Raw genomic sequence first — 4,609 nt, forward strand, 5'->3', positions numbered from 1 at the left:
TGGTCGTGATGGTAATCTCTCTACGTAATTTGTCCTCTGTGCTGAAGGCAAAGGCATTTGAACACTTCACCATAAAATGCCCTCTTACTAGGGTAATGACTTTCTAGTAAAATTACAGTATTAAAATTCCTCTGCATTTTTACAGGCAGGCAGCTTAAGTTATCCCATATATATCTCTATAATGAAAGGTGTGCAAACATCAAAAACCATTGTGATGAAAATAGAAAACCTTAGGCACAGTCGTAATTTCGCGTCAAGACAGCTCCTACGGACTCTGCATAACTTAAAAAGTGTAAGTCCATATTTTCCCCTCTGACTACATTATAAAAACCAAAGATTTCATTAGATGAAGATGATTTTAGATATGTATTACCTAGTTGCAAAACCTAGAAAAGCTATTTGGTACATGTAAAAATAAAAATTCCACTTAAACCTCAAAAACCTGTATATTAACAATTATGTTGGTGGGAACTATCTATCTAAAAGATCCTATTAGCAAAAGAGTCAATTACTAAGACTCTATAAACAACATTCGATATGATAGCTGTTTTTAACAATTTACAATGACATCTTTTCTCAAGCAGCTGTTTAAGATTAAATTTTAAAAACCACTGAAATTCTACCTAACCTTCTTTTGTGAAAGATACAGCTGCAATAGAATTAAGTCATTCTTTTTTTGAAAAATATTTTCAGCAACTAAATAACAAAGTTGTTATCACCCTTCTCATTTATATTATGTTGGTTTTGGTAATCACTATTTTAACCCCTTCTTTACCACTTTCAAATATTTAAAATTATTTTTTTCTGATAAAAGTCACTCAGTTTTAGCTATAATTTGGTTTTCATTTTAAGCAAGATCTAGCAAGATTAAAATTAAACTACAAAAAAAAAGCATATTTTGACCTTTTTGGCAAGTAACATAAAGGCCAAAAGAAATTACTTTTTCTATCTTCTTTCTCTACATTTGTATTTCATTATTTTTTGCCATTATTACTTAAATTTCATACAGCTCTTGGAAGTAACTCTGATTACTTACCACTGCATTGACATTTTAAAACCACAGCAAACATGCTCTGCTAAAAATACATTTTCAAGTAAAAAGAATTTTTTGTGTCAGATGATTTAACTCAAAACTTACTCTAAATAAAATCTCAATTTGTGAAACAGTCCATTTCTAATTAACCTTATGCCAATTTCTGCTGATCATTCCATCACTACAGAAACAGAAGAGCAATTACATCTGGACAAGCATTTTTTGATGTAAACACATAAACAACAAATGAAAAAAATAAACTTCTTCCCAACTTTATAAAATGCCATGTAATTAATTGTACATGTTATAATAATGATTGCAAGTAAAGGGAAACTTACTCTAAAATAAAACTCTTCATTCCATTTTGGATTCAGTGTCTGTAAAAGAAACAAACATGTTTACATACTAAAATTTCTTTAGGTTTGCCATTTTGCAATCATCAAAATGTGCAAGTGACAATTTTCTAGGAAAAAAAAGGACAGAAAGGCATGTCAAAAAAATTGAAAAAAATATTGCCAGATTATTTAGAAATTCTCTGAGTAAACCAAATGTGGGAGGATATTTGAGTCAGATGATCCTAAAATAGATGTTAAGTATAAATAGGTTTCTATGAGTAAAATGCAAATCACTGAGAACCTATAGAAATAAAACCTGAAGACATTTCAGTCTCAAAATCCATTTAAACCCAGGTAAAAAAAAAAAAAAAAAAAATTTTAAACACAAGGACAACTTTAGGGCTAAAAAAATAAGGACAGATTTATACTGTAAATTAAACAGAAAAAGAAGAAAGAAGAACAAAAGGAAAGGTTATTTCCTTTTAATAGATATGATACTCTTCCTGATCTCCCCCCAAGCCTAAAATCCCCCAAGGATTTTAATTTTGTTTTAATAACCTGAATAAAATGTACAGAATAAAATATGCATATAGATTGCAATCTGAAGGGAGCTCAAGCATGAAATAATAAATTGATAAAAAAAGATATTAGAACTACAAACATTAATATTTTGGGCAATTCAAATTTGGATAAGTTTAAAAACAAGTATGATAAGTCCAATGGTTTTGTTTTCATGCCAAATCATTCCCTAATTCTCTCACATAGCAGAGATTTACCAGAAGAGCTGACAGTAAAAATTGGCTCTAGACCCACCAAAATTTTATTATAGCAGAGAAGGAAAATCTTGGCTGTTTATCTTAACTCCCTGATATAGATACAATACATTTATCATGTCCAGGACACAGTGGCTCACTACACTGCATTTCTCTACAAAATGGAAATGCAGGAGTCATATTGTAGCTCAACATGCACTCGTATGATCACATCATGCTGACAACTGTACATCTTCCTTTCCCCTTTAAATTGGGGCTGAATCTCAACCCAACATATATATAACTAATTATCAATGAAATCAAATACTGAAATTTGAAAACCCTGTTCTAGAAGATTTAAGGGGAAAAAGGAGGACAAACGGAAATAATAGCATAAAAAAAGATCAAACTCTAAACCTATATAAACAGCTATGCAGGTGGTTAACAGTTGTATTCTCAGAAAAGTTTTACCTGTTTATCCTAAACAATCTTATGAGCGCAGGAAAATATTTCATGAAAGAAAAGACCATTGTAAAGGGTAGATGAAAAGAATGAGTGTAGGTGAAGGGTAGTGATAGGGGTTGGGGGCAGAGAGAAACTTTCAGCTTTTTTGCCTTTAAGAAGCACAAATGTATTCAGCAAAAAACCCCGAAGTAATAAGAAAGAAAAAAGTTACTTTTTAAATACTTGTATTCATCAAAGTTATTGATGAATAACTGTTATTGGCAAGAGAGGTCCCATGTAATTTAACAAATGGAGCATGGTCTCACACTAAATTTGAGGGCACTACTGTCCATCAATAATGAATTAATTTTGAATGCTGCTTAACCACAAATACAAATTTCAGGAAATATTTGATGTATTAGGCAGCACAATTTTTGGTAAATGCCCTGGTAAATGGCAGAAATTTCTTCCACCTTTACAAGTCAAACAATTAGTAGGTCAAGTCAGAAAGTACAAACACTAGAATCCTAGCAAAGAAGAAAAACACTTGTAAAGAAAGGCTCCAGAAATAAATGCATGAATAACTTCATAAAGGATATTAGCAGGGAAACAACAATAAAAAGACTCATCAGCAAAAAGAGCTACATCCTAAAAAGGGCAAGTATTGTACAATAAAGAACTGCCAAGAGTCAAGCTGAGTTAGATCTTCCACAGGATATTAGAACAAACACAAAGAAGGTTTTTCAACCATATAAATAAAACGAGGACACGGAAAGAAATGATGCTACTAAGCAATGAAGCTCAATGGGGAGACTAAGCATATTTAGATATGGGAAATTATGTTTAACATTACATATGGGAAAGGCAGAATAACTAAGAGGCATCAGTACAAAGATAGAAGTTGTCACAACTGATGTAGAAGTGAAGTCTTCAGATCTCAGTGCAGTCAAATTGAGGAAACTTCATCCAGACTTTTAAAAGAATTGACACATACAATCACAAACCTAGTAGCAGGAATTTAAAAAACATACTAAGCATCTTACAAGATCGTAAGATGGTAAACAGCAAATACGGCTTTTTCTACTGCAGAAAGAAGAAGAGAGCATTTCTAGCAGGCCATTCAAAACAGAGCTCCAAAAGGGAACACAAGGCATTAATCAAATTTTACAGTTGGAATAACTAAATGTGTGGAGGGAGGTAAATCAAAACAAAAAGCCTCAGAAATTCAACATAGCTAGATCATGCCAGGTGAATCTGAAATTTTTCTGATAACTTTATTTTTTCAGAGTAAGGAAACAATACGTTTGTTGCCACAACAATCCCTTTGGCTGGAACTAAGCACTTCATAAGGCTAGGTCCAGCTGTACAGTAGGATACATATCAGACAACTGCACAGGTAATGTAAAAGGAGAATAAAAAGGGGATACTGCAGTCCCTTCTGCCTTCTTGAAGGCATTTCCTGCAAGACAGTGCCACACAGAAAGTTAGCCATTAAACAAAAATGAGTAGAAAAATAAGAAACTAGTGAAGGGTTAGATGCTGTCATATTAAAAGAAAAGTTACAGAGCTGAAGGTGATAATTGGCAGCATCTTTCAGAATCACTCCTGAGATTGACTTAGCTCAATAGTTTTTTGTTAATGATTTTAACTCAAAATCAAGATATACTAATGATGTTTGCTATTTATGAAATAAACAGAGATTGCAAATTGCATAGGAAGAATACTGCTTTGAGGGCAGAAGTCTTGAGATGAAATTTAACAATTCAAACCAGAAACGACTAACTAGAACTTTCCAACAGATGAGTTAATATTACTATTATGGAAATGACTGAGAAAGTCCAGGCTTTAAGTGACAGTTACAAGAAACAGTGAAAAAAGGCAGATGCAATCCCAGGAATACATCATAGAATCATAGAATTGTTTAGGTTGGAAAAGACCTTTAAGATCATCAAGTCCAACCGTTTAACCTAGCACTGCCAAGTCCACCACTAAACCATGTCCCTGAGCACCACATCTACTCGTCTTTTAAATACCTCCAGGGATGG

General features: G+C 32.7%; 1 protein-coding gene across 2 annotated transcripts in view; it reads right to left on the reverse strand.

Moving 5' to 3' along the window:
• NEDD4L (neural precursor cell expressed, developmentally down-regulated 4-like, E3 ubiquitin protein ligase) overlaps positions 1-4,609 on the reverse strand; it is a 168,033-nt gene that overhangs the window by 115,562 nt on the left and 47,862 nt on the right. For both annotated transcript variants that reach the window (XM_009274737.1, XM_009274736.1), the window contains exon 3: positions 1,372-1,410. The gene's annotated coding sequence lies outside the window, so the exon portion shown is untranslated. The remainder of the gene's footprint in view (positions 1-1,371; positions 1,411-4,609) is intronic.

The sequence above is a fragment of the Aptenodytes forsteri genome, unplaced genomic scaffold, assembly GCF_000699145.1.
Source record: "Aptenodytes forsteri isolate BGI_AS27 unplaced genomic scaffold, ASM69914v1 Scaffold112, whole genome shotgun sequence".
In the NCBI taxonomy this organism is placed as follows: domain Eukaryota; kingdom Metazoa; phylum Chordata; class Aves; order Sphenisciformes; family Spheniscidae; genus Aptenodytes; species Aptenodytes forsteri.